Raw genomic sequence first — 21,014 nt, forward strand, 5'->3', positions numbered from 1 at the left:
ATTTTACTCAATTATTTGATACTTGTAGGCCTTAGCATCTCTTACCTTCACAGTAAGAGAATTATATTTGGTGATCAATGTAAGTGTGTCCACCTCAAAAAATTATTTGACTCCATTGTCCAAGATAGATTTAACAGTTCAAAATATTTTTTTATTAGCTAATGAAAAAAACATAGAATGGTACTATAATGTTAAATGTTTTTGTTTCTTTGTAAACAATATCTTTAGTATTTAAAAAAAGGGAAAAACTGTTAAACTCTTCATCCCTTGGCATTGGTGGTAGCTAACATTTGTATTTAATCATAGATGAATCTATTAATAAGGAAGGGAAACCTGAGTGTTGCTTAATGTCAGCAGCTTTTATGTGGACCCAGGTTTCTCTAAATTTCAGTGTGATTTTATTGTATGAGGTTTAAAATATTTATGTAAGGATTCTGTTTAGGGGAACAATTATCCCATTTTCTTTTTATGATTTCTAAATGGCACATTAACTGCAGTGGTACTGATTCGGATAATAAAATGGCTATCGGTATTCAATGAATTGGATAATTTTCTTAGGAACGTGAGAGCCTAGTGTCTATCTGCTTTTATGTCCATGTTTTTATTTCAGCTCCCAGGACACCTTTCTTTCACAAACCATTAAGTTTCCTACTGTGAGGAAGCTTTGGATTATTTAGCTTATAATAAAACAGTCCATTCAGTATAATCTCTAAAAAGGTAGACCACATCTGAAACAATTTTTATTTATTCCTCTTTTTTATAGTAATAAAAATCATGTCTATTAGCTCTACAACTGCATGAATAAACATTTTTAAGAAAAATTTTCAGGCATCATGACTTTTAATTTTGTTTTTAGTCCCAAATCCATAGATTTATGTAGTATGATTGTTCTCACTTCTGAAACAAAACAAAATAATAAAAGTCTCCATATTGAAAACAGTAAATTGTTAGGAAGACAATAAACTTCATGGAATAACATCTACTAACATTTATAGCATCCAATTCACCATGAATTTTTACATTTAAATAATACCCACCAATCTTTTTTCAGCACAGAATTGCTGCTTTCATTAAGTCACTTTCATGGCTGCTGTGAGCGCCAATGGGGTTGGAAAACAGAATTCCAGGGAGACTTACTCTAACCTTTCCTTGTCATTTTTAAGGCAAATTTTAAAAGATTACTCAGAACTTTGGGTATTATTCTGCAGACCCTTACATTTTGCTATCAACATCTCTACTTGGAGAGTTTAGTCACAAAACCCAATGTGCAAAAAATTGGTCTCATCTTCTTTCCTCGTGTAAAGAACTCAATTTTCCAGGCCCAACATTTCCCAAAGGGTAACACTTCTGCCTGTAAAGTAGAAGCCTAGTATACTTAGCTTACCTCCTTCAGGGCTAAGAGAGGATGCCATCTAATCTGGTTTTTTCCACAATGCCTCTCTGAAGTTTAACAAGTAACATCTCTGCCCATGACTGTATGTAAATCTGTTTGACTCAGGAATAAAGATTAAGAAGTTCACTGTTTCATATATATATAATGAACTCACTTCAATTAAGCTTTATTTATAATATAATGAATATATTGAAACCCATTCTTTCATGTACATATATGCATCTATCTATACCTTATATATCATATATGTATATGTGTGTATATGTATATATATATATGTATGTGTGTGTTTCATGTATATATTGGGAGGAAAAGGGAAAGGCATTAATCAAACATAGGCTCACCAAATCTGAGTGAATATATGTATATACAAGTACACATACACATAACCCAGTTTTTTGAGATATAATTCACATAGCATATTTACTCTTTTAATGTGTACAATTCAGTGGGTTTTGATATATTCACAAAATAGTGCAAGGTATCAACACTAATTCCATAAAAAATACTTTCATTACTCAAAAAAAATGTATAGTATATCCATTAGTAATCATTCTCCCTCAGCCTCCTTCCCTACTTCCAGGCAACTACTAATCTATTTTCTGACTATGAATTTGCCTATTTTTGACATTTCAAATAAATGGAATCAAACCATATGTAGCCTTTTGGGGACAGTTTTTTTCACTTAGTGTGATGTTATCAAGAATCATCCATTTGTAGCACTAATTAATATGTCATTCCTTTTTATGGCTGAATTCCTTTTTATAAGTTTTGGATAATCCTCTTTTGTTTATTTATTCAAGAGTTGATGGATATTTGGTTAGTTATTATAAATACTGCTGTTACAAATATTTGCATTTAAGTTTTTAATGACATATGTTATCTGTTATCTTGGAAATATATCTACAAGTATAATCGTTAGGTCATATGAATTCTGTTTGAGTTTTTCAGAAAATTCCAAACTATTTTCCATAATGACTGCACCAGTTCCTGATCCACTATGTTGGAGTGTTGTGCCTACATTAATCAATTATCAGTAAATGGATGGATTCAAACTAAAATGCTTCTTTACAAGAAAGGAAACAATCAAGGGCATAAAGACAAAGCACACAGAATGGGAGAAAATCTTTGCCACTTGCACCTCAGAGCATGAATTTCCAGGATATATAAAGAACTCAGAGAACTTAAAACCAAATAAATAAATGAATAAATGACAATCTATATTTGAACAAAGAATTTGAATAGGCATTCACAGAAGAAGAAATACAAATGGTCAACAAATATATTTTAGAAATGTTCAACATCTCTGGCAATTAAAGATATGCAAATTAAAACTACACTGAGATTCCATCTCATTCCAGTCAGAATGGCAATTATCAAGAATACAAGTAACAGTAAATGTTGGTGACAATGTGGGAGAAAGTGTACATTCATATATTGCTGGTGGGACTGCAAATTGGAGCAACCACTCTAGAAAGCAGTAAGGAGATTCCTCAGAAAACTTGTAATGGAACCACCATTTGACCCAGTTATCCCACTTCTCAGTATATACCCAAATAATTTTAAATCAGCATAATACAGGGATGCAGCCACAGCAATGTTTATAGCAGTTCAGTTCACTATAGCTAGGTTGTGGAACAATTTAGGTGCCCTTCAATAGACAAATGGATAAAGAAGGATACACAAACACACACACACACACACACACAATGGAGTATTACTCAATCATAAATAAAGATGAGTTTATGACATTTTCCAGAATAATGGATGGATCTGAAGTCTATCATGCTAAATGAAGCCAGGCCCCCCAAAACCAAAGGTAAAATGTTTTCTCTGATATGTGGAAGTTAACCCATAATAAGAAGGGGAAGGTAAGAGGAAGAATATAAATGCAGGTGATGAGATAATGGTAAATGGAGACCAGGGAGGGAGGATAAACAAAAGAAAGACACTGGAATGAATCTGACATGATTTCCCATGTTGTTTTTATGAAAACAACACAGTAAATTCCACCAGCACCTACATCCATAAGAATGATACTCTATCTACTATAATATATATTTGACATATTCCATGCTTGTATAATTATATCCAAATGGATTCTGCTGTCACTTATAACCAAAAAAAAACCCAATATTTTTTTAAATGCACCATTTTATATTCGAACAAGAAATTTTTTAGGATTCCAATTTTTCCATATCCTCACCAATACTTGTCCATCTTGTGCAGTATCCTCAGTAGGTATGAAGTGGTATCTAATCAAGGTCTTAATGTGCATGATCTAATGAGCAATGGTGTAATTGCATATTTTTTTTTATTTTAATGTGACTGTTGACAACTTTTGTATCTTCTTTAAAGAAACAGCTACTCAAATTCTCTGCCCATTTTTAGTGTGTTGTCTCTTTATTATTAAACTCTAACAACTTTCATGTTTTGAATACTACACTTTTATCACATATGCAAATTTGCCAACAATTTTCTTCAATTCTATGTGTCATCTTTGCATTTTTTAAATAGTGTCGTTTGAAATACATTTCTTTGTTTTTCGTGAAGCACAGTTTATTTTTCTTGTTATTTTTGTTGCTGTTCTGTTCGGTTGGTAGTGTTTTTTGTGCTGTCTTTAAGAAACCATTGCTTCAACCAAGGTCATACAGAAATATATTTGAGAATCTTATTTCTAACATCTTAAGTGTAGTTTTTTTTTTTTTTAGTCATTTTGAGTTAGTGTTTCCATATGATGTGAGGAATAGGTTGTAAGCCTATTTTAATCACTCTCAACTTGGACGAGAACAGAGGTTTGTCATTCACTAGTCCTCTCTCTGTTTAACAATGAAAATAAATAAATAAAAGAAAAAGAAAACATTAGAGTCACTAGCACATGTAGAATGCCCTATTTGGACAAAATACCTACTCTGAGCTTGTATTCATAAAAATAAGTGGGAGACCTACCTTTTCTGGCCACATTTTTTTTGTTTGTTTTTGTTTTTCTGGAGTTGGGGATTGGACCCCGGGCCCTGTTGCATACAAGGCAAGCACTCTACCAACTGTCCTATATCCCCAGCCCCTTCTAATGTTTGCTTTTTAATAAATTCAGTCTTGAACTCTCCCCTGAGCTTCAGAGTTTTCCATGCAACTTCATACTGTCATCCTTAATTGATAATCATATGACCAAATTCAACAATGCCTTCAAACATAATGTGGTGAACGACCTTCATAATGTGCTGTATTCTAGCCCACGACCCTCTCACATCTGGAGAACAGACACAGATTGCCTCTGATTCTAATCTAATAGTTCATTTTCCATAAAGAAGCATGGTTTAGTAAATTTGCAAACACACAAACACATCACTGTACTGCTTGAATCACTTTAGTGACTTCCTGGGGAATGTTTTTGCCTCTAAGAAGGAACAGGGATAAGACTGTAAATATTTTTGGTCATCATATAGGAGCAGGGGAGGGGTGGTGCTATTGGTGTCTAGTGGACAGAGGCTAAGTATGCTGCTAAACATTCAGCAATGCCCAGGACACCCAAAATGTCACTGATGCCAAGGCTAAGGTACTCCGTTTCACTTAGAATAAAACACAAATTCCTTAACATGTGTTAGAGAACTCTGCCTAACTCTTGCCCAGCTATCCCATCTCACCTCGCCTTTTAGATCCCTCTCACTGTTCTCAAACTTCTATCTATTTCTTTAATCTACTAAACTATTTCTTGAAACAAAGTCTTTAAAATATTTCTGTATCTTAACTGAAATGCTCTTCCCTGGTTTTTTGTGGTTGGCTACTTATAATTACCCTGGTCTGGTCTTTTTCAAACATTACCTCCTTGGTGATTCAAACCCTCATTACCACAGGGAATAGAAACTGCCATGAGAAGGTAGTGTATTACAAGAGTTGTTGCAAGGATAACACTGGATGAAAATTGATGAAAAAGAAAACAAAAGGTTATAGAGCATCTTTATAAATAGCAGGTGTTGAATGCCTAGGATGCAAGTGAATAAATGTTAATTCTTGGCTGGCAATTGATGGGTGGATGCTGAGAGCCATAGCCAAGTAGGAATGAAGTATGGCATTTTGGGTTGAAAGGTGACCCTGCTCAGGGATTAGGGTGGCTCCAGGTTTAGGGTGGATCCTGCTGGGAATAGGGCAGCTCCAGGATTAGGGCGGATCCTGCTTGGATTAGGGCATATCCTGTTGCCTCAGGCGCCCGCTCCTTTGGAGTTCCTGTTGAGTTCTTGCGGGGTTCTGAGAATATGGGTATGCAGAGCCTGGTGGAGGGAGTGTATTTTCCCAGAACGTGCATGTAGAGTGCCGGTGAGAGTTTGGGAATAAAGAGTTGCTGTTTGAATCTACAAGGCTTTTGTGGTGGCTCGGTTATTTTGTGCCCAGCCAGACTGCGGCAGGTGGACATGGTGCAATGTCAGTAAGAGAACTGAGGATTCCACTTGGATGCAAGGTGGATGGGGACAATGACAAGGGAGGTGAGGAAGGTGTTTAAACAGAATGGAAAATGTGAAAAGAGACATTGAGAGGTATCTCGAAAGCACAAACTAGACACAGTAGCACATGAATGTAATGTCAGCCGTTCAAGAGGCTGAGGCAGGAGGATCTCAAGTTCCAAGCCAGCCTCAGCAACTTAGTGAGGCCCTAAGTAACTTAGTAAAAACCTGTCTCAAAAATAAAAAGGCTGGAGATATGGCTCAGTGGTTAAGCATCTCTGGGTTCAATTCTGGAATGGAAGGAAGGATTAAAGGAAGGAAGGAAGGAAGGAAGGAAGGAAGGAAGGAAGGAAGGAAGGAAGGAAGGAATAGATGGATGGAGGGAAGGAGGGAGAGAGGGAGAAAGGGAGGGAAGGAAGGAGGTATGGAAGAAAGGAAGGAGAAAGAAAGTACAGGGTGTAATTTCCACAAAGAAATTATTCATAAAACCAAAGGGGTAGATGATATGGACAGAGCCATATCTCAGAGATTCAGATCTTAAAGGCATTAATTCCTGTGGAAGGTTAGATATAATGTAGCTATTCCACTGAGGACAAAAATAGAATTAAATGATAATCCATGTAGCAAAAGAGACCTTTAAAAAAGACTATACACAGAAGTTGTAGAATAGTCATCACAAAAAAATTTAATTCCCCAAAGATGATGACAAGAGATGATGACAAGAGATGGGAGAAAAAGGCTTCAGAATTTGAGCTAAAGTTAATCAAGAAGGTATTAAGTAAAACTGAAGGTTCTTGGGAATGAATCACATCAATTAATGGTGGTTATCTGGGACACTCACTTTATTAATAGAGAATGATCCTAACACTAGGGCCAGGTTCAACAGGAAAAAAGTGATGTTTGAGATTAGAGGCAAGAAAAAGAATTGGCATTTATTCTGGGTATTTGCCATTGTCATAATAAGGAATTTCATATCATACTTAGCAGTTGAAAGATTTCAAATAGTACAGATGCTCCTTGACTTAAGGTAGGGTTAGGTCCCATAACTCCATCATAAACTAAGACTATCATAAGTCAAATGTACAATTAATACCTCTGACCTGAGCATTGTAGGGCACCAGCACAGAACCCTATAGAGCATCACTGTGTCCTCGCATCATCACATTCCTGACCTGGAGGCATGGCTTCCTGCCTCTGCCCAGCATTGCAAGACTGTATCAGAGCCATTAAAATTTAAACCCTAAAGTACTGAATGTGTATTACTTTTGTGCTATTGTAAAGTGGAAAAATATTTGAGTCAAAGCATCAATAGTTGGAGACCATCTCTATAATAACAGCTTGTGAAAAACCTACTGTGCAAGTAGGTTTATGTGAAAGTAGGTTATGTGAAAGAAAGTGAGGAGCAAAGAGAAGGTGGACTCTTTTTTCCCTAAATCTAGGCAACAGTGATGATAAGAGAAGATGACTGTATGTGAGAAAATTGACAGGGAATGGATCAAATTGGTGGTGAGCAATAGAAGTAAGACTTGGATTTAGTTAAGCAGCAAAGTAAAACTTTCAAGGAAATGGTCTATATAAACCAGACACTGTGGTAAACTTGTAACTCAGAGCCTTTTATGAGAAGGGGTTTAGTGTTCAGAGCCAGGCCTCTTCTCTGCCTCAGTGTGGTGTGACTATAGGGCACAGCCTGGGTGACCTGCTCTGCTCCACACATTCTCCTCCAAGATGAAAACAGAGAATACTTTTGTTTAATTGCAGTAAAACAACTCCCTCAGATATCCTTATTCTTTGAGTGTTAGATATCTTGTTTTCATTAAGCCCACTACTTTCCTTAAGCTGTTTTAAAGTTGTTCTTTGTTGATTCCCATTACACAAATACCATTAAAAAAAGACATGAGATTTGATTATCAGTTAAAATGTCAGCTAAACTGAAAAGACAGTGGGTGGAAAAACTTGAGGGCCACTTATGATTTTAAAAACAGAGCAAAGCCAGTTAATTAAATAAATGTTGCTTTTCAAACATCACATTAACTTTGCCATCTAAATAAGAGAAATGATATTATAGATGGTCCTTCCAAGGTTGAAATTACAGTTGTTCATAATTCTGACATGTCCTCATGGAACACATGACCCACTGTAAAGAGAATCTGGACGAGATGTACTTAAGGTGTAGATCTCACATCACTGAAAAGGTCATGAGGAACTTCTGAATTTTTGTTCACAGATGGGTGGTGAGTTTTATATCAAGTAAAAAATTAACGTTCAGTTGATATCTAGAGAACGTAATATCAAGGCGTTTGGTAAAATTCACAAGTGATAGGAGTAGCGTTACTTTTCTGGACATAAAGTTCTCATATAACTGGACATAAAGTTGACAGTACAGTCTTTCCTTTTAATATTAGTTGTTTGCAAGCTTTTCCTTAAGCTAGATTACATTCACATATTTTTCAATCATACAGACAATTGCTTCTGAGCCCTTGGGACCCCTGTCAGTAAGTACTTTCTCCAATCTCCACATTCTGAGAGTTCTTAAGGAAGATCCATGCTTATTCAACTATAGAAGAAATATATTTGGCCATTTAAAAATTATATTTTAAACTCCCCAAAGGTAAACAAAGCAGATCTGTCAATTATTAGCAGCCTGCTCTTTCTTCTGCATATTACACAAATACATAGCATTATCAAGATATATGGATGTAATTTTCCAAGAAATAAACCATTAAAGTAATGTGTATAGATGAAACACTCCAGAAAACAACACTAGCACCACAGGAGAGAGTGAAATATGATTTATGTCAATAAATTCATAAAGGGCATTGCTTATCATTTTATTATTTAGTACCTATTCAATATGGACAGTATGCTAAAAGCTATCTCTCTAAACAAAATATTGCACATTATCACACATTTCCTCTAGGAACTTACATCACAAATGATCTGAAGAAAGAAATTTTGGAAATCCAAAGCCTATGGTGTTTAAAACATAATAAAAATAATAAAATGCAACTTTCAATATGGAAGATTCATATACAATTTTATGAGATTTTATAAAACTGAAAAAAGCAAAAACTAATATAAAGGAATAAAATTTCAAATCACATTATGATTCAGTTAAAAATCACACATTAGGAAAGAAATGTTTACTCAGAGTACTCGGTCTGAAGTGCACAATATCCACTTGTGCACATAAGTGGCAAACATAAATCCATTTCCTAGATATGTAGCTAGAGATGAGAATCAGGTGGCAAGCAAGATAGTTATGAAGTTTCTGAATTGTATTTTAAAGGACCATTTCCAAAGTTAATTGAGGACTCTTTTCTGTTTTATTTATGATTGTAATTAATCATAAACAATGAGTGCAAATTCAGTTCACTAATAATGATGTGTCAACAACTGACACCAGCATTTCAGTGTCATACAATAACGTATATGGATTTGTCACTCATACCAGGTGACCATTGAAAGTTTTCTCAGCTTTGTTCCTGTCAGTACCAGAGACTCAGATGAAGGAGCAGCCCCCATCTGGGACAATATTGGTCTTGTAGAAAAAATAAGAGAGGATCAGTATGGAAACTGCTGAAAGGGCAAGATTTCTGAGAGGTGGGTAAGTAAAATTTTCACATGGGAAAGGAAATCTCATAGGGAGGAGTACAAACTATATATCAAGCTTCTCCAATATACTAGTGTAATCTTTAGTTGACACCATAATTTGAAGGACACAGAGTATTTGGACATAGATATTAAAATAGAAACAGGTCAACTGTTTTCTTCGTTACTTCTGGCCAATCTCCTAGATTAATTAATTGTTTAAATTTTACTGTCTCTGTTTTAATGAAACCCATCATCTCTGAAGTTATGTCCTTTCCTTACAACTCTGCTCTGCCTTCTGTTTATGTCTTCAGGGTAGAGTTGACTTCACTGCTCTTTCCTGCTAAATCTGGCTGGAACGTCTCAGACCAAGAGACTCCCTTTCTAGCACATAGAACGTCATTTTATACCACATGAAATGAAGCTTTTCTTCAAATCTGTTTAAAGAATAAGTTTTCAAAGCAAATATCTCATAATCAATAGTGTACTGTTAAGAAGCATTCTTTCTGAATCTCTCTCATTTAATGTCTTCTGATCATAATTTTACAGAGGTAGTCTGATTCTGGAGTGAATCTGTTGAACTGTCCAGGCAAACTTATATCTACTTACCAAATTACTTAGAAGTAATTTTAATATACAAGTGAATAAGGATTAATACATCTGGAAAAATGTTCCAAGGGCTCAGTGCCAGCAGAGAGGGCAAATTAAAGAATATAAAAAATAAAATGGAGTAAGGTTTAAGTGGTTCCTTGTACATAACAAAATTTTTGTATTTGGACTCCTTTTTTAATGATGATATCTATAATAGTTTAAACAAAAACATCGTGATTTTGCCCATCACTACATAATCTTGGCATCAGTGCGGGACATTAAGCCCTGGTGGCAGGAAGGGCTTTCTGCAGAGCAGGTAACACTGTTACTTGTCTCTAGCCATCCTGTCTGCAGAAATCAGAAAGCTCCACTTTATTCTGTACTGTAGAGGTCCTGATCACAGCCTCAAAAACACAGTTTCTTTCAAAACCATTTGGATCATAATGTTAAAGGAGAGGAGTGAGTTTTGCATTTCACAGGGGGATGTGAACAATCATAGGTAAAATGATTAGATTGTTAGAGCTGTACTCTAATCTGTCCATCCTAGTTTAAGTGGACTGACTGGGTGGTAACTGTAGGCAGGTGAGCCATGACTGGAGGAGGAGGGTCACTGGCGCATATGCTTTGACAGGGTTCACCTCTCTCTGCAGCCCCTTCCTTCTCTCTCCCTTTCTCTGCTTCCTGACACTGCCATGAGTTCAGCACCTTTCCTCTACTGGTCTCTTCTGCCATGATGTGCTGTCTCACGTTGGGCCCAGAGCAAAGGAGTCAGCCATCTATGGACTGAAACCTCTGAAGCCATGAGTTCCAAATAAATTTTTTTCTCCTCTGAATTGTTCTTCTTAGGTATTTTTGTCTCTGTGGTATCAGTTGGTTGCAGATCAGGAACGGGTTCGTGTTCTTGGGTGTTGAAGATTAAACACCTGGGAGACACCAAGGTAAGCATAGGGAGTAAGTATTATTTAAGAAAGTGATAAAGACAGACTTCTCCAAAAAGAAGGGGGGCCTTGGAGCCAAGAGCTCATAGGAAGGAGTGAGACTGGCTTTTTTTTTTTAGACTCCAGAACACCCCTCTTAAATTCTTATCTTCTGTTTCTTCCCCATATATGTGACCAAGGGCAGGAGCACAGAGGTTAGTTGTTAGTACCTCGGAGTGCTGAGGAATATAATAATGGGAGTTATCCCTTAACAACTCTTTGATAAACAGTCCACTCTCTCTACCGCCATCCATTCATTACCTTCACTGACTGTCTAACCTCTGCTCCTGCCTCAGTTTGCTGAGGAATGTGCCATATCCTATCCACTTAGGCCTGGCAGAGCTTCAGACAAATTGCTTTTGGAAAAGAAGGCCTGTGAGCTCAGCACAGTGACCATTTATAGAATTGCTTTATAGAGTTATTCTCTTATCTTTGTGTCCCCTCCATTCTCATCTATCTGTCCCCTAACATCACTGATGAAAGGCTGACGAAAACAGAAATTGGTACTGAGAAGCAGGTTGTTACTGTGACTAACCTGACCATGAGGTTCAGAAACCCCTGGGAGTTATTTATGAGAGGAGTATGAAAAAGTTTTGGAAATGCAGGTTGGAAAAGCTTTAAAATGTGGTAAGCAGAGCTTAGTAAGTACTTCTAGTTGGAGCTCAGAGGACCAGAAAACTGATAGAAATGCAGACTGTGCTCATGAGATTTCAGAGGGAAATGAGGATTCAGGGGTGGAGGTGGAATTAGACTAAAGGTCATTTGTGTTGTATTTTGGTAAACAACTTGTCTACATTTTGTCCATGTCCTGGGACTTTGGGTCAGACTGAATTTAAAGATTATTGACCCATCAATCTGGTGAAATTTTAAGATAGGACAGTGTTTGGTATATGGCATGGATTTTCCTGGTAGCTTTTAGCCAAGTTTACTATATAAGAATCAGGAGAAGAAAGCCGTGTTGAAGGATTTAAAAAAAAACTTGCAGTTTAACCAGAAAAGTGCTTATAAAACTGAGACCAAGGAAAAAGTGATTGTTAAAGATATTGTGACCATGAAAGAGATGGTAAGTATTTTGAACAGAGACAATAGAAAAGATGGCTTGAGGGTATCTCAGGAACCTATAAGACTAAACACACTGCAGGCTCATGAATGTAGAAGATGAAATTCCTTTGAAGTCATGGGGGCACCCTAAGTAGGAGACACCTCATTAGTCAAACTGTAATGTTTAGCCTCTGCATTTAGTCCATCTACAAGAGTCCTAGGAAGTTGTTTCACTTTTCTCACCCACTCAGACACTTACAGGCTGCTCAGCCATGATCCCCGGGAGCTCAGTTACTGCATGAATTGTCAACAGTCCTTGATGTCACCCACTTGGTGCTGGTCCTGCAGAAATGCAGGAAGCTGGAGTTAAGGGGTCATGGAGGCTTCTAAAAAGATTCCAAAGGAAGACCTGAGAGGCCCAGCTAAGGGTAGTGGGGTTGGAGTTCCTATGGGCTGCCCCTGAGAGGGCGATGCATAAAACTGTGAAGGTGAAGCAGGAAGGAGCTGGAATGGGGAGCCCAGGAATTAAGAGATGCCAGTAATATGGACTGTGTTCCAAGAACAGCTGCTAACTGCAGAGAAAGCCATGCTAAAATAGAGGACGTGCACAATGCAACTGGCAAGGTCATAGAGACAGGGCTGCCCGAGCCCTTTGTAGAGCACATTGTACAGCATGTCTCAGGTGCTACCAAAGGGGTTATATCACCCGTTTTCCCAGATGGGTTTCAGTCTTGCTTTGACCTCATTCCTTCTTTTTGTGCCCCTATTCCTCCCTTTCGGAATTGAAATGCTTATTCAGTGCCACTATATATTGGATATATGTAACTGTCTTTTGATCTTTACAGGGGCTCACAGTCAAGAATTTGCCTTGAACCTCAGAGGAGACATGGACTTGGACTCTTGGGATGGATTCAATGAAGAGGCAAAACATTATAGTTTGGCTATAAGGTGTTCCCCAAAAGCTCCTGTGTTCAAAACAGAATTTTTGTAGGTGAAATAACGACATTGTAAAAGTACAGCTTCATCAGTCCATCCTCATTTAAATAGACTCACTGGGTGGTAACTGCAGGCAGGTAGGGCATAGCTAGAAGAGGTAGGTCATTGGGGCAAGCCCTGGAAGGGTTCCTCTCCCTGAGCATCTTCCATCCATATCTCTCTCTCTCTCTCTCTCTCTCTCCCTCTCTCTCCCTCTCTCTCCTTTCTCGGCTTCCTGACTCTCCCATGAACTCAGCAGCTTTCCTCCACTGAGCCCTTTTGCCATGTGCTGCCTCCACCTTGAGTTCCAGCCAACCATGGACTGAAACCATGAGTTCCAAATAAACTTTTCCTCCAAGTTGGTTCTTGTTGGGTAATTTAATGACAGCAATGAAAAGGCAATTAAAACAGGATGATTAAGAGGAACTATGATACTAACAAATGTTTTATTTAAATTATCAGCATAATATTCCCCAACATTATCTACTAAAGTTAGGAACACATGAAAACAGGGAAACAAATCTGCTCTTCACAGGTCAGCTGCAGGCCATTTTCTCTCTCTCTGTGTGTGTGTGTGTGTGTGTTTCTGTTTGCATAACCAGGCTTTTATTAAGTTAAAAGAGCATCTGTCCTCATTACAACTTTGACTTTCAATATCAAATTTTTTTTTCATCACCCTGATGGTCCCATCTAAGTCTCCCTTCTTAAATCTTGGTCTTTGTTCAACAATTTCATTTTAAGTATATTTTGGACTCTGTTGTGCATCAGGATCACCTGTGCACTGGGAATAGAAAATAAACCAGGTCAACAATATCCTTGATCTTTATCCCATGTTTGGGAATAGCAGCAAAGTACAGGAATAGTCAAGAAAGAGGAAATAGTCAAGAAAGAGGGGAGTTCTACTGTAATTAGATTCAATTTTCAGAACATTTACTCCATTCAGGGAAAAAAGAAAGGGGAGAAGTATAGGGAAGTAGATTACTAAAGAGAAAAAGACCAAAATGGTTTTGGTACACTTGCTTTTATACCAACCATTTTCATCCTGTCCATTGTGTTGAGTACAATAGTCTTTTGCTGGGATTTTTAACATGAATAAGGCTGATTTACTCATTAGCCTATAAAAGAACTTTTCTCATTATCTCCTATCCACTTTCCATACCCCAGCTTATCCTCACCAGGTAGTCTTTCTCCAAACATCAGTTCATATTCCCAATCACCTCATAAGCCTTCCTGAATCACTTCTATCTATATGTATCTCTTCCCATTCATTACAAAATGTAATCAAATACTACTTGGCATTTTTTTTTTATAACTAACAGAGGCATGTTGCTTGCCAATATGTTTCCCATCCCCTATGGTATAAGAATGAGTCTCACACCTTGTTTTATTTCTATATCATATGGCTCTAGAAAACAAAATAATCACTACTCGGTGAATATTTTAGTATCACTGTGCAGATGAACTCTTACTTAGATAAAAGTACATCTCAGCAAAGTCACCAGTGTCTCAGCAAAGTCTGCTTGGAAGCCCTGAGACATAAGGAGTCTTGGTTATATACAGCACCAGCCTACCACTGAGTGGGGGTAGTCTCTCTAAACTGGCTGCCTGGCTAGAACACATGTACGAATGAAACAAACAAATCAATAAATTCAATATATATAAGCTGCTGAGCAGCAAATAAAAAGTCAACAGAAGTGAAGTGGCAATTGTTTTTCATACAATTCTTGGTCATAAATTATTCTTTGTAGTATCATAACCAAGATGACCAAGGTAAATTATTTTTATACAGACATTTCAGGGTGAGGTCATCTGTTATTTTTCTTAAAAATGCTTGGAAGTGATAAAAGCAATAAATTTCAAAGACAGGCATGCCTTCATTAATAATGGGGACATTTCCTGAGGAATGCATCTTTAACTTAATTTGATGCTTGTGGGAACATCATAGCACATATTTACACCAACTGAAATGACATAGGTCAATCACTCAGAGTAGTCTTTTGAATAATCAAGACCTGTACTCATATTTGATCTATACATCTGCTGCCAATATAATAAGGCATAGTGTTTTGTAGTAAAGTTTTAATTTATAAGTAGAAGAGCACATTCTAATGATAGAAAGTATAATATAATGAATACATGAACTAGCTAGATATCTGCTTATTGTCATTATCAAGTATCACATACTACACATAATTGTATGAGTTATACTTTTATATGACTGGTGGCACAATAAATCTATGTAACACCAGCATCACCATGAACACATGAGTAACACTTTGCATTATAACATAATAATATGGCTACAAAGACATTAGGCAATAGGAGTTTTTCAGCTCCATTTAATCTTATGAAACCAATGCTTGTCTATATGATCCCTGCTCAACTGAAACAACATTACACAGCACATGTCTGTCATGATGATGATGAGGAGGAGGAGGAGGAGAAAGAAGAAGGTATGGTGCTTACTAGGTTTCAGGTTCTGTTCTAATGACTTTATGTACCTTATGACATTTAATCCTCTCAACATTATTTCCACTTTACTGATGAAGAAAATGTGGCACAACAAGTTTAAATAACTTGGCCAAGTCCACATACCCAAACATAAATATGGGATATGACTCAGATACCCAGACTTTAGGATCCAGGCTCCATTATTCTCCAACACACTCATTACTTAAGCTTCTCAGTTATAGAAAGATATGTCTCTGCTCACTGTCATGTCAGAAATCAGCAAGAGCTATTATGAAAAGTATTTGTCATACCCCTCATTAGAAAAGCCTTTTCCGTTGATTATATACTTGCTGTGGGTATAATATTAAAGACTAAGGATGGGGATAAATTCACAGAGGCACATAAGTGAATTTAACTGTTCTCAGAAATTAAGTAAACTATTTTGCAAACAAAAATAATTTTACTTGCCTGAATATATTTTTACATAATGTAATGAAAATAAAACAAAAATATCATTGCTTACTGAATGCTAGCTATAATTTGATACTTTTTAGTAAAACCAACAAAAGAATCACATTTCCCAGGGATGGCTGTCAACATGGTTCTGAGACATTTGTAGACAGCTTTCAGGGTATTATGAGAAAGTGATAAATAAAAGTTTACTTAAATCAATAGAACTAAACACAAAAGCATGCTTGCAGACCTTGGAATTTCAAAGAACTGAACATAATTGAATTTTGTTTATTGTGTTTTTCAAATGAAATGGCCAAGTTACAGAGAGAAGTATTTGGTTATTGAAGACAAAAACTAAAGATACCAATATAGCACAGAGTTCATTAGAACAGGCAATGGAAGAATGTTATTGGATCCACAAATCATTAGAAAAGGTAATACTATTCTGCTTCAGATACCAGAGGAACAGTCATTTTATTCCCCACCTTGGTAAAGTGTTTTTGGTTTATTATTGCTGTTGTTGCCATTAACTCAAAGATAACTTTTTTACCTGTACTTTAAATCTTCTTGAAGATTAATATTTTCCTACATTTGCTTTTGCTTTTGGCCTTTTCTTGGACTGTATATTACTTAATTAATCAATCTCTCTTCCTCTCTGCACCCACAAACTGTCCCCCCAATATGAGTTTTCATAGTGGAATCATCACTTTTATGGGTACTTTTATAAGTACTTCTCAAAACTTTTTCTCTTAACTTTTATAGTCATCCTGTTTTGTTTTGTTTCCAAAATATATGGCTTAGTTTTAACATAAGACTCTCTTCAAATGCTTAAAAATAAAATGCAGACTCATTAGGAGAGTTATAAGAAAATAGACTACTTTTTAAAAATCAAAGTACTAGGGAGGTAATAAGTAGTACCACAGAGGGCTTTTAGCATTCCCACTAGAGCATCTCTGCAAGTCCACTATATTGGAAATATCAGAGGACATCTAAAAATTGAAACTTTTGTGAAAATTCAGCCTGAAATCCAAGAGTTTGAGCAAAACCTCCATCCTCATCATGCTTTTAAGTGTCTTGTCTTATACATTTTTACTCAGAAACAATATTTTTTCAATCTTGCCTTTTTAAACTATATAAAAATGGTATTCTATTGTGCGCAATATTCTGAGATTGGCTTTATATCTCAACACCATGTTGAAGCACACAGTTACAACATATTCACTTTCATGGATATATCAGATTTCATCATGTGAATATATACCATGACTTATTTGTGAATCTTTCTGTTGGTAGGCTTAGAGCTGTTGCTCTTTTTTTCCTGTTATGAACAAGATCACTATGAAAAATCTTATACATGTCTTTCAAACACATGTAACTGTTTATATAAAGATTTTGTCTGAAAGGGGGATAATTGTTGATTTATAGGATATGAGAATGTCTAACATTAAAAGACAATGCCAAATTGGTTTTCCAAAGTAGTTGTACAAGTTTCTACTCCAACTAGTAATCTGAAAACATTCCCATTGATTCACATCCATAACAACAAGTGGTATTTCCAAAATCTTTTATGTGAATCATTTCTTTTGAGTAATATCTAGGTAAGGATTTGGTGAGTCACACATTATTTGCATTTTTAAAATTTTTTTTTTAGTTGTAGTAGGACACAATGCCTTTATGTTATTTATTTATTTTTATGTGGTGTTAAGGATCGAACCCAGCACCTCACATGTGTTAGGAGAGCTCTCTACCACTAGCCACAACCCCAGTCCCCAGTATTTCCATATTTAACAGTTATCACCAAACTATTTTCCAAATCGATTTTTTGAGCTTACATTTTCACCATTAATTTTCTTTAACATTGTTAACTCACCAGCATCTTAACATACAAGGCCTCCTTTTATTCTATAATTATTTTCTGTACATTCTTTCTTGTTTAATGGATAAAATGTCATTTTTTATTTGAGAAAAGTTATTTTTTATAAACTCTCTGTTTTTATTGTTTCTCTTTATTTTTTTTTTTATTTTTAGACAGCATCTCACTAAGTTGCCAAGGCCTGCGTAAAGTTGATGATTCTCCTGACTCAGGATCCTGAATAGATAGCATTATAGGAATGCACCACTACACACTGCTAAGATTCTGTTTTGTAAAATTAGACTATTACTCTTTTCTCTTATTTGTAGAGGGCTCCAACTACAACCTCCTGTTTAGAAGAACACCTCTCTCCATTTCTCAAGTCTTCTGGGGAAAGGATTGCATTGTTAATATGCTTCCTTCAGGACTCCTCTTGAATTCCAGAGTAGGTTTCAGATTTCTCTTGACAAGTCAATTAACGCTGTCCTTCCACTTACCACCTTTCAAATTTGCTGCCAAATTCTCTCACATACCTCTCATCAAGTTGGGTTGATGTAAATTGATTTTCTTTTTCTGCCACTTTTGCTTAGCTGCAGGACAGAAAGCAGGGAAATCATTATATTTTTGTCATCAAGCTCCTTTCTCTGATCTTTCTAGTCAAACCTTTTGGTTTAGACTAAGCTTCTGACTGCTCCTCATTCTTTGACTTTCTGTAGGCTCTAAACCCACTTGGATCTCTTCCAAACCAATGTCTAACTCTCACCAAATCCTACAATCACATTATTTAGAGTAATTTCTCAAATTTTTAAACCCCTGGACACTTTTGATGAGAATAAAAGAATTGTGTTTTTTTTTTAATATAATATACTCGAGGGTTGAGATTCTCATTAAGAATTACTACAAGATGGCAGAATACAGAAAGTTGCTTTCCTGGCTGCTCCAAGTTATGAAACCAAGAAAGTAGATAGGCAGCTTCTCAGCAAGGTGGGTGAAAGAAAAGAGATGGAGAATTTACTACAATTTAATATTGGACATTCAAAGCAAATAGGGGACTCAGATATAAAAAAAAATTAAGAAAGTAATCCCTAGTGCTACAGCTGCAGCCACAGCCAGAGGCACCCACTATATAGGTCCCTAGCAATCAAAGTGGAAGGATAAGGGAATTAAAGGAACCCACATACAGAGAGTTTTGAGATCAAAGACACTGACCAACTAAACCAAAAGGTGTGCTGCACAATATCCTTGTGCAGTAAAGAAGCTGCATCTCTCCTGGCTGCGTGTGGAGTAAAGAGGAGAGAAACATTTTGCAACCACAGTATGGGGAATGAAAGCTGAGGGACCCAATTCCTGGCAAACTGAGTTTGGCCCAAAATACTGACTTTGCAAACCCACACTGCATGGCATAATGTGTGCCTACGTGACCATGAGAAAATGTAACGTGGAGAGGGGTTTACACAAGGTACTACTCATCATGGAAACAACCTGCTTCTTCCCTTCTCCTGTTTGCAGGACTAACTGGGAAAAAACATCCTGGCTGGGATTTTGAAAGGGTGGGGACAAGAGAGATTGAGTTTGGAGACTGAATCTGAGACCAGGAAACATGGGGTCAAGACATAATGAAGTGGACTAAGAATTGACTCCTCCAATGATGAGTGGATTGTATCTCTGAGCCTTCATCTATCCCAATAAATCTTAAACTTGGTCTTTTCAGATTATTCATATATCTTGGATATTCTGCTCCTGGTCTCTTAACATCTTTTCTCCATGGTATCAACTTAATTTTCAAGATTATATATTTTGTCTTCATTGCCTAAAACTCAATCTTCTAGGTGTTCTAGTTTTTTGGTGATGCTTTCCATTTAATTTTTAATTTGGTTTATTGATTTCTTCATTTTAAGAATTTCCTCCAATGATGAGTGTAACCCAGGGGAAATCTCTGGGGTGCAGTCTTCAAGCATGGACCAGCAATTGCTCGGTCCTGGAGTTGTGCTGTTTTAAAGTCTCCAGACCAATTTCCATTCAGTAAAGAAACTGGAGCTTACCTAAGCCTGCAACCCATCTCCAAGAGTTCTGCCTGTGGAATTATCTCTCTTACTTCAGCAAGTTCACCCTAAGGGTGGAGAACATCACACTCCAAATGATCCCACCTACCACTGCTGAGAAGAGAAACTGAAAATATTTGAATGCAAATGGAAATAATTATTTAACTTTTAATTCAGATTCTTTTCCCTCTCTCTGTTTAATTGTAACCTTAATGGTTCATGGACATTTTTAATTTAACTTTTCATTAAGATATTTTTTCTCTCTCTGCTTAAATGTGACCTTAATGGTTCATGGACATTTATACATATGTATATATGTTTTTAAATCTAATTTATAGCATTTTTTGAAGCCAGTTATTTTTCATGGATCTGTATTTTGAGGACTAGAACATTTTATTAGTATATTTCAGTTTTGTATTCTTTTATTTTTAGCTTCTAAATTTTTACTTTATCTATATTTTTTCTCTTGCTTATCTGTTTCCCTTGATTCTCTTTCTCTTTTCTGCTAAAAGCCAATATCTATTGTTCTCTCTTTCACTCTTCCTTTAACTTTTTCTACTATCTTTTCTCCTCCTCCCTTATAATCATCACATCCCACATCACTTTTGTTTTCTCATTGTCTACCATTCAAAATTGTAAACCTTTTCACAAACTTACTGTTTTTACTCTAGGCAATAACTTATCATATCATATCTATTTATTGTGACAGTTAACAATGTAGATGTAATAGCAGGAATCAGTTGGTTTAATGTTGTATACTATTTGCTTTGGTTGTTGCAAATAACAGAATCCATCAACATCATAGTAGAAGAAATGTCAGAGAAGGTGTGTAGAATGTACATAGTTAAACTGCCCTGAGAGTTAAAGGACAATGTAAGAAGTCAAATCAGAAATAAAATACAGGAAGGGAAATATCATTTCAATAATGAGAGATTCTGGTGGGGGGGGGGAAATCAAGCAGAAATTTTTGAAATGAAGAAATCAATAAACCAAATTAAAAATTGAATGGAAAACATCACCAAAAGACTAGAACACTTAGGAGACAGAGTTTTAGGCAATGAAGACAAAATGTATAATCTTGAAAATAAAGTTGACCATGGAGAAAATATGTTAAGAGTCCAGGAGCAGAATATTCAAGATATATGGATAACCTGAGAAGACCAAATTTAATATTCATTGGGATAGATGAAGGCTCAGAGGTACAATCCAAAG

This window comes from Marmota monax, unplaced genomic scaffold (assembly GCF_021218885.2).
Source record: "Marmota monax isolate L192 unplaced genomic scaffold, Marmota_monax_Labrador192_F-V1.1 WCK01_AAM20220418_F8-fsc00332, whole genome shotgun sequence".
NCBI lineage: Eukaryota > Metazoa > Chordata > Mammalia > Rodentia > Sciuridae > Marmota > Marmota monax.